This window comes from Tenrec ecaudatus, chromosome 6, assembly GCF_050624435.1.
Source record: "Tenrec ecaudatus isolate mTenEca1 chromosome 6, mTenEca1.hap1, whole genome shotgun sequence".
Lineage (NCBI taxonomy): Eukaryota > Metazoa > Chordata > Mammalia > Afrosoricida > Tenrecidae > Tenrec > Tenrec ecaudatus.
Window position 1 is genome coordinate 92,921,250 of NC_134535.1, and position 10,826 is coordinate 92,932,075.

Sequence of the window (10,826 nt, forward strand, 5' to 3'; positions counted from 1 at the left end):
GCTCCTTTAAGACTTCAAGCTGACGTAAATGTGTGCCTACTTAACGGAGCAGGGGTAGGTCGTTAGACCTTGGGGAGGACAGATATAAATTTTATAGGGAAACCTGTGGGTTAGCAAACATCCCATGCCCTCCCTGGATAGAGTTCAACTAGATAAGAGTATCTGGGCTAGACGGACCCCTTCCGAAAAGCACTGACAGTGTGGGAGAGCTCTGCGTCCCACCCATACCATCGGGTCTTGACCTGGTACATCTGAAAACAGTAGATGAAAAGGAAGAAATTCAAATAAAAGCAAGGGAAGCAGGGAAGAATTCGTCTTCAGTCTTCATTCTTCATCCCCAGTCCCTTCCCCAGAAGCAACCACGATGAGCTATTCCTAGTGTCTCATCCCTGAAATGCTAGAAATCTTTTTATGTATGTACCTTAAACACGGGTAGCCAATGGTCAGCACTGTGACTTGCTTTTTCGTTTATCTGTAGACTTTCCACATTGGAGAAAATAAGCCCACCTCTCTTGTCAACTGCATGCTAGTCCACTGCTTGGATGTACCATAATTTACTTTGTGTGGCTTGAATCCCGACACATGAATTATTGTACACATAATCTAAAGCAGATTATGGCAGAAGTTAGGCGTTTAAGATGGTGATAGATGTTGCGTTTTCCTCCCAAAGAAATGGTTCTATTGCTTTACATTTTAGACTGGGAGTGGGGAACATTGGCCCACAGGCTGAACCAGCCCAAGAAGTCACCAGTTATCATCACACGCCTTACCAAAGAGAGACTCTTCCAGCCAGCTCATTAGGAATGAGTTCGATTTGACTGGTAAGGCCCTTGAGTTATCTTGTGATAGTCAAAAGGCCTGCGGTGAACAGAGGTTCTCCTCCCTCGCTTCAAGTTTAAAATATTAGAACAGTTGCCCGGCCACACCTTCACATATCGTACTTGCAGACCTTTCAGAGTTCCCACAGCAAAGAGTAGGCACCGTTTTCACAACAAAGGAGCAGCTGGCGCTTAAAGACATCAGTCAGTGGAATGTACCCTGGAGGAAATGCACGTAGGTGTGAGATGAAGGCTCCGCTCAGTCAGTCAAATCCTTCAAAGGTACATTGACTTCCACCACCCCAGCCTCTAGTCCTTAGCGTCTTATATGCGCCAAGGGGTTATATAGCCTGCCAGTGTGTAAGAATGCAAATATGTTCATTCACAATGAAAATGTAAAGCTTTTAGTTCCTGACTTGTCCACAATAACAAGAGGGGGCTAGACTCACACCGGGAAGTAGCTGCCTTGCAGTTCTGTTAAAAATCAAGCAAGAAAGTAAAGCAGTCACCATTGGGTTTTAATAGATACTGAGAAGAATTCAAAGTATCTGGTCAGTCCCTGAACCCCAAAGTGTGGTCCTAAAGTACACATAGTAAAGTAGCACTTCTCTCTCAATTCCAACCAAACTCATTACTCAAGTCAAGTGTGTCCCACACAGAAGTGCCCCTGGGGTTTCCAAGAGTATCAATCTTTACAGTAGTAGAAAGCCTCATCTTCTCCCTTGGAGTAGCACTTGGTTTTGAACTGCTGACCTTGGAGTCAACTCATATACCATCAAGGTTCCTACCTGGGTAAAAATGGTTGCATCTTCTCCAGTCAGGCCATATATAGCCTCCAACTTAGCCGGCTTTCCAATGGAGACCATGCTCCATAAAGCCCACGGCTGGAACTTAGCCAGATGATGTGACCCGTGCTCTGGCAAGATTTAAAAACAAGCTTCCACTGTGCATATTGAGCAGTTCCCCCCGCTCTACCTACTGGTCTCTGAGCTAATTAAACAGTACCAGAAGTGAAATAACCATTTTTGGTCTAACCACTGTCTTTTCCCTAGGTAAGAATCATGGGTATTAACAGCACCCAAGGCATGTACATGTGGCACATATCCTGGCCCAGCTTCGTCTTTGGGTGATGGAACCCAGAGCTCTCAAGCATGCTGAAAGCTTTGGTTGGGGACACATTTCAGGAATGGCCAGAGGAGCTTGAGTAGGCAGTATAAACATGACACCATGCACTGGGTTTGTAGGGGCTTTTTCCCAGTGGGAACTGGTTTACTGGGGAAAGGAGGCCCACTGTGACTAAAAGGAAAGTTTTAAAAAAGATGTCGAGTCTAAGCTTCTAAGAATTTTCTCACCTTTATATGGTAGCAACTAATTCAAACATTTCTGAAGCACTCGGACAACAGCCTGTTGTCTGCACATCTTTAACGCCTTAAAATTATGGGAATCCTGGGAAGCCAATCCTCCCAGAGCAGCTGTGGGGAACATATAACTGATTACTGTGGGTATAAATAAATGTGACCTTTTATGGAGGCTCAGAGAAAAAACAAATCAAGATTTAAAACTAACTTCATTATCAATTCAATGCTGGTAAAACAGTTATGATAAAATCCATTTTAATTAGTCAAATGAGAAAATCTCTAATTGCCTAGTTAATTCTCTAGCCATTCATTGGAACTATCGAAAATAAGAGAAGCCTCCTATCTATCCAACCTTGCAAACGCATTGGGAAGGCTTCCAGGCTGGGTAAACTGGGCCAAGAAAAATGTGCAGAAGCAACTGAATTGTGTACTCCTGATCTCACACTCTGCTGGGCTCGCAGAATTATAAGTTTTATTGGAAAAACTGTTTAAAGGTAGCTTTCAAGATCATCTGGGAAGAAAGTCAGGATGTACACGAAGACAGCAAGTTGACAAGACTAGAGACGGGTCAAAGGATGATGGTCCAATTATTCTCAGAACACCGCAGCAAGCCAATATTTTCACTTTAAGGGCCACGTTTAGCCGCAACTTTTCCTTTTTGCAAAAGCAAGTTCCCATCTCTACAAATATGCCCAAGACGCTGTCGTGCCAACTTCAGAAGTCACTCGCAACACGCTATCACCTGGCTCCAGAGCCCATAAATGACACTGTTAAGAACATGCAGCCGTTCTCTTACATGCGAATAATTACCTATGTGGTTTTGGGTAACAAAATCAAGCAAGGGACATGGGAAAAGCCAATTACCAATCTGAAACAAATCCACCAACAGTTTGGGTGGCATAATGCAAAGCACACAGGTCTCCAGGATTGGGTTATGGGAGAGGCACTTCTGAGCGCAGTCTGGTTTCCGCCTCTGTAAGCTAAGAATGGCAGACCCCTGCAAAGGCTGCCTTCCGCGCTGGTCCAGTGCTCTGTGGGAGTGGAAGGGAAATGATGGGGCCGTCCACAGAGGGCCTCGTTTCCTTTCCTGACTTCCACACTTAACCACAATTTGTCTCACCAGGATCCCTGAAAGGATGACTCCCAAAAGCCATGGCCAATGGGCCAGGCACTGTAAAGCGGATGGGTGCTCCCTAGGTTTGGAATTCTGCCTGAGCAAGAGGTTGAAATTAAACAAAAAAGAAATGTGGGGGCAGTACTCATCTAGTGCACAGAGGCTTCACTACATTTTCTTTATTTCTCCCCAATTACCTTGAAGAAAAGCGAAAAACAAACTCACTGTCATCGAGTCAATTCTAATTCATAGCAATTCTATAGGACAGGGTAGAGCTGCCCCGTGGGTTTCCAAGCCTGTAACTCTTTTTGAAAAAATTTTATTGGGGGCCCTGATAGCTTTTATCACAATCCATACATACATCCATTGTGTCAAGCACATTTGTACCTATGTTGCCATCACCCTTTTCAAAACATTTTCTTTCCACTTGAGCCCTTGGTATCAGCTCATTTCTCCCCTCCCGCCCTCATCAACCGTGGATAATTTATTTAAAAATTGTTCATGTCTTATATGGACTGCTGTCTCTACCCACTTTTCTGCATCCCCCTTAAAGGGGGTTATATGTAGACCATTGTGATCAGTTTCTCCTTTCTTCCCCCATCTTACCCTTACCCTATTCTCACTATTCTCATTATGAGTCCTGAGGGGTTTATCTGTCCTGAATGTCCAGCTCTTATCTGTACTAGTATATGTGCTCTGGTCTAGCCAGATTTTTAAGGTTGAATTGGGGTCATGATAGTGGGGGGGGGGGGAAACATTAAAGAACTAGAGGGAAGTTGTATGTTTTATCAGTGCTATACTGTACCCTGACCCTGGCTCATCTCTTCCTTGTGACCCTCCTCTAAGGGGATGTCTAATTATCTACAGATGGGCTTTGAGTCTGCATTCCACCCTCCCCCTCATTCACATCAATATGATTTTTTATTCTGGGTCTTGGAGGCCTGATGATACCTGATCCCATCGACCCTTCATGATCACACAGGCTGGTGAGCTTCTTCCATGTGGGCTTGGCTGCTTCTGAGCTAGATGGCTGCTTGTTTATCTTCAAGCCTTTAAGACACCGGATGCTATATCTTTTGATAGCCGGGCACCATCAGCTTTCCTCACCCCATTTACTATGCACCCATTTTGTCTTCAGCAATTGTGTTGGGAAGGTGAACATCACAGAATTCCAGATTATTAGAACAAAGTGTTTTTGCATTTAGGGAGCACTTGAGTAGAGGCCCAATGTGCATCTGCTACCTTAATGATTAACATTTAAATATATGTACATAAATCTCTTTTCTATCATTATATAAAAATATATTTACATATGTACGTCTGTATTTAGAACTCTAAAAATGTCCTTTACCTCCTAGTTCTTTCCTCTACTTCCTTGTATTTTCATCATGTCCCACTATCATGTTTGGCCTTCATGTGTGTTTCAGTAATTCCTCTCTGCTACATTGCCTTTGATCAAGCCCCACCAGGCACCCTATGCCCTCCTTGCCATTGATTTTAGAACATTTGTTGTTCCCTTGTCCCTGGATTTAACACCCATTTCCTTTCCCCCCCTCCCCCTCCCCCCCTCCCAGGTCCCCTGCAAGGCAACCACTGGTCCAGTTGTTTTTTTTTTGCCTATCTTATCTAGACAGATATGCAAAGATAATAATATGCGCAAAACAAAACAACAGACACAAAACATCAAAAACCAAGGACAAAAAAGAAAAAGCCTATAAATAGTTCTAGGTCTGTTTGTTGACCTTTAAGAGTGTTTTCCAGTCGAGTCTGATGGAGTGCCATGCCCCGGCCCCCAAATATTTTTGGTATTCCCTCAGGACTTCTTTGCTCTGCTCCCCTTGCCATTCTGTTGCACGCCCTTCGGTTTTGCCCCACTGTGGTGGGGTCACATCGGGCACAATTCCTGCACTGTGTCTCCAGTGTTGTCCCCCGTAGCACTATGGGTCAGTGAGGAACGTCATGTCTAGTGGTGGGGCTGGCATTGACTTCTCTGAACAGGAGTATCATGCTCAGGGCGAGGTGGGCTAGACTGTGCTCCACACTCTCCCTCTTTACAGAAGTAGAAAGTCTCCTCCTTTCTCCCGTGAAGCTGACTGGTAATTTTGAACTCCTGACCTTTTGAAAGTTGGGTTTTGTTTTTTTTCCATATCTCAGAGAGCTGCCACTGTAAGCAATTTCAGTTTTGAATTTCTGAGCATGTAAGCAAAACTGAAAAGGGATTTTTTTTTTTTTGTTACTGTTGAACCTATCTAAAACCATTGCCCTCAAGTCCATTCCAACTTCTAGGAAGCCTGTAGGACAGAGCAGAACTGGCCCTTTGGGTTTTTCTGAGGCTGGTGACAAGGTGGCAGGCTGCTCACTGCAAGGTCAGTGGTGGAAACACCAGCTCCATTGGAGGCAGATGAAGCTTTCTACTCCCATACAGAGTTACAGTCTAGAAACCAACAGACCCTTGTCCTAAGGGTCACCGTGAGTCCAAAGTAAGTCAATGGCAGTGATCTGGTTTGGTTCCGAACCTTTCTTCTACAGAGAAGCCAGTGGGTTGGAACCAACAAGCTTTGGGTTGTCAGTCCAGGATGACTGCCGCCGCCACGGCTCCCTGACAAGGTGCAATGAACCTTGGATGGTAAAACCAGGAGGATGAACTACCTGCTTTATTCCACCGAAATGCTTGTTCCCAGCTCCACCATGGGTGCTGGCGCAGCAAACGCTCCGAGGGCAGGCTACACGGGGCTGTGGGAGCCCCAACCTGCCACCACACTGCTTGCTCCGCCAGCCACCACCCTCTTAAGAACTTCAAGGATATCTTCTAAACTTCAAGTCAGAAGTTCAAGGAACCAACATGGAAGCTACCAGCGACTGAGGAAGAATAAAAGGAAACTGCACAGACCTTGTGCAACAAGGGAAAACTAATTTGCAAAAGATCAAGGCAGGGCCTGAACCTTGGTCTCCACTTCACCCAACGTCTTCACTACCTCTAAGAATCCTGGACTTAGGAGTTGAAAGACCGAGTGAAAACCCAGGCTCTGCCACCCACCAGCTATGTGACCTTGGGAAAGCCCTAGCTTCTGTTGCCCTGGCCTGCAAACTGAGAATAGACCCTTCCCAGACAGCTAGCACGTGAAACTGTTTGATGAACCAGAGAAGTCACCGAATGGCGATTCTGGCTTTACTCAGAGAATGAAACAATGGAAAGAGCTATGCAATATTTGATAAATGGAAAGAATACAACATCCTAAGCTGTATTGATATAGTGTACTAGATTCCATTTTAGCAGAATGCAAAGTTTTTAAAACTGCAAAAAGAACCTTACATAACTTGAATGGTAATAATGTTCTAGAATTAGAATACCAGTAATCTATGGAAGCAGAGCTCAACAAGCTATGTTATAGAATCAGATGGGTCTCTAATGCCATACACATGCACACAAGGCTTTAACAATTATTTTAAGCGAATTTCAAATACAACTTGACCTTTGAGCTCCTGGACTGGCAAAGCCTTCCGTACCAGCAGTGACATTTACTCCAAGAGCTACGATCACATTGGGAGAACTAGCCAAGTGTGCAGCCTACGGAGGCCAGTTTCAAAAGAGCCAGTCCTCACATGCCATTTGCATTCATTTGCGCCAAAGGAAAACCACTGGGTCAAGAAATAAAGCCCTTTCCTTCTCTCTCAGTGCTCTATGTGGTCACTTAGGGATCCAGGCTCCGTCTGTCCTGTGGGAACTGTGTTGTCTGCAGTCAAGGCTGGGTCGCTACTACCTCTGGGAGGAGGTGAGAGAGTATGGAGGAGAGCCATCTACTGCTGTAAGGGCCTTGGCCCGGAAAACGACAGGTTTTTCCACTGATGTTGTAGGCGAGAACTCTGTCTTAATCACATCTAACTACAGGTGGGGACACAGGAAGTGTCGTCCTAGTTAATCCGCCACGTAACTCACTTTTCCTTCTACTTCCATAGGAAGATAGATGATTCTAACTACTTTAGTTACTAGTTGTTGTCTCTCTCACCGAATTGGAAAACATCAGTGCTCTCCAGAGAGCTGGCAGAAAGATGATAAATGTGAATAACCCACAAACTTCGGGCTGGGAAGCAGAGGGTGGCCATCACTCACAGAAGTTCCAGGCCAAGCCCTGCGCAGCGTGCTAGCTGTGAAGCCACCTGGAGGGCTGGCGTGCTACAACACGGACTGCTGTCCACTGTCAGCACTTCGGGGAAGACTAGGGGTGTGTGTGGTAATCATTTCTTTTTACAAGAATAAATACCAAACTAGTCCCAAGAATTTGGAAGTTGAAAAAGTCCCTAAAGTTCAACTCTTACATGATTCTAGTCCCCCCACCCCCCTTTGAGTATATTCCCTCGTGTTTCTGGAATCTTCAAATTGCTTCAGTGTCCCCAGAAAACTCACAAAGGTTCGAGGAAACGTCTCCGGCAGTGGCGGATGCGGTTCAGTCCCAAGTGCAAGTCAGGCCCGGGTAAGCCAGAATGCACTCCCGGCTCTTGCTGGTGCTGAGATCTCTCCTGCTTCTCGGCTGGCCCATTTTACACACAGGAGGATATCCTTGTAAAGGAATCATGTTCAGTTACTCACAGGCAAAACCTATCAGTATCTTCCCCCACCTCTTAGTAGGTCCATTTAATGAAAGATGGTTTGGTGGGCGTTACAAGGTCACAATCAAATCTCCCCCACGCGTAATAACCAATTCCTCAGTCCTGTATCGAACGGGTGCACCTAGGACCTGGGGCCTCTGGCAAGATGTCTCCAGTAGGCAATGGCCCCTGACTAATCTTAATCAGCCTGCTTGCCCCTCCCCACCCCAAACCAGGCCACTGCAGTCTGCTTGCTCCTCTCAGCTGTAGGATATAATTCCTTACTGCTTACACCCACTGTAAGCAATAGCCGCTAACTAATCTTACACAAGGAATGTGGTCCAATTCACACCCTCTATGAAGGTCAGAGCTCAATCGCATCTCATTCGTGGTTGTTAACAGAGACTGCCCTCCAAAAGAGCCCGGCCACAGGAGTACGAGATCCAGTACGTTATATATTCACTAAGGACCTGCAGCTAAGAGCCACACGAACCACTGGGTCATCACTTCCAAAGTGGCAGCACAGGAACTGCCAGACGTTCCATGGTATTTAGGATCCCTTGCAGGAAATTCTGCAGGACAGCTGGCACCAGTACGCACTGAGCAGGAGTTTAGCAGTCGCTAATGGGATCGGCACGCCCCACGCCTGCTTTCAAGGTGCCTAAGCTCCAAATTCTCTGCCATCGAGTCAATAATGGCTGGCTCAAACTTACCCCCATGAGTTTCTGAAACTGACTGTTTACAGGAGTAGAAAGCCCAGTCTTTCTCTCCAAGAGCTGCAGGTGATTTTGCATTGCCAACCATGCGGCCTGAAGCCCAAGGCTTAACCACACCACCACCGGAGCTTTGAGAGATTCAGGACAGGTTAAAGGGCTCAGGATTGGGGAAGCGGCTGAGGTATGATGAGAAATCGGTATTTTTCACAATACTCCATAGCTAATGTTTCCATATAGCATTCTTTCCCCAAATCATTTTATTAGGAGCTAATCCAGTCATCATACCATTCCATAGTCCGATATCAAGCAGTGCTGTACAACTGCTAGCCAATCAGTCTCAAAGCATTTTCTTCCTTCTTGAACTCCTTCATATCTACTCCTCCCTGCCCACACCTGCCCCACCCCCGTGATATCCCCCAGGAACCCTATTCTAGTTGTTGTCTCGCTAGATTCCCCTGGGTTTCATCTACCAAAATACAGAGAAAAACGAGTAACAGAGTCAAGGCTACCAGCATATGAAAAAATAATTATAAAAATAAAATAAAAAAAGAAAAAATAATTATATATAATATAATGATATATAATTAAGTCTATCAGAAGGAGATCAAGTGACAAGGTTTTAACCGTTCCAGCCAGATATACCATTTTAATCTGCTACAGTCATCTCTCCAACACTCTCTGGTAACCAGGTTATTCCCATCCCTCAATTATGGTTAGAGGGAACCCACCAGAGATTTATTCCCTGTGGAGATCCTGCAAATGTATTCTGGGCACCCACTGTCATCCATAGCCTTCTGCACAGCAGAATCTCACAATCTCTGATACAATTCCTGCCTTTGGGTTTGGATCATATAATTTAGAATGTTTGGATCACGGGTGTTGGTGTGACATCTCACTTGATGGCTGCCCTTCTGGAAACAAGCCTTGAAGCCTGCAGATGGCAGTCTGGGATGGCTCGGGTTTACCTGGGGGCGGTTGGCTGCCCCTGGCTGGCGCTGCAGCCACCATCCAATCCAGCCTCTGAGGTATTTAATCAAAGGAAGAAATAGCTCTTCACCTGTGATGGTATCTGTTGTTTGGGAATGTGGTGAATCAACTTGATAATGTTGGCCCAAAGTGCCCTCTGTAATAAAATGGAATGACAAGACGATGCCGCTTTCCCACACCGTGAGACCAAAACCAACGCTGCCTTTGTGACATCTGGAGAACAAAGCTCTGACGCTGCAAAGAACACTGAACTGAAGAGCTCAACAGCGTGGTACCTGAGAACGGTGTGCAAACATCTAACACACTGAAGAGGCCTCATCTTCACTGAAATCTCGTTCAGATTCTGAAAGGATGACTTTAAGATAGTCTTTTTAAAAAAATTTTTTTAACAACTTATCACAATCCATACATATACATACATCAATTGTATAAAGCACATCTGTACATTCTTTGCCCTGATCATTTTCAAAGAATTTAAGCTACACTTAAGCTCTTTGCATCGTCCTCTTTTTCCCCTCCCTCCCCGCTCCCCCCTCCCTCATGAGCCCTTGATAATTTATAAATTATTATTTTGTCATATCTTGCCCTATCTGGCATCTCCCTACACCCCCTTTTCTGTTGTCCGTCCCCCAGGGAGGAGGTCACATGTAGATCCTTTTAATCGGTTCTCCCTTTCCAACTCACTCACCCTCTACTCTCCCAGTTTCGCCCCTCACACCCCTGGGAAGATTGTCTTTTATCCATAGCCCTTGACTATGTTCGTGGGGCACATATGTATAACCAGTGACCTTGCAAATGTGCCCAGATTTGCCTTGTCTAATCTGCTGAGTCAGTATGACTAACAGACGGCAGCTTTAGAAATAGAGCCATTCCCCCTATGGTGAATCTGGATTGTTCTCAAGATTTCTGGTCGTTTATTTATGCACTCTACACTCCTACTTCTTGAATGGGAATATGGTGATGTATCCCTGCCGGAGGCTGTCATCAGTGGGCCGATAACAAGTGTTCAAAGCTTGTGGAAGTGTTTGGTGTTCCTTGGTCTGAAGTTATGGAATGTAGTAGTAGGTTTCCATCGTGATGAGTCATAACCTCAACTTGTGGATCTGAATTCAGCTGGAGATCCTACAGGAGCCCCGAAGGCAGTGCACGGGCACTATGTATGGCTTTTAGCGTGCCCAAGAACTGAATATTGATCTTGACCTTGGCTATTGTTTGGCATGTGTGTGATTTGCCTCATTGTCCAAAC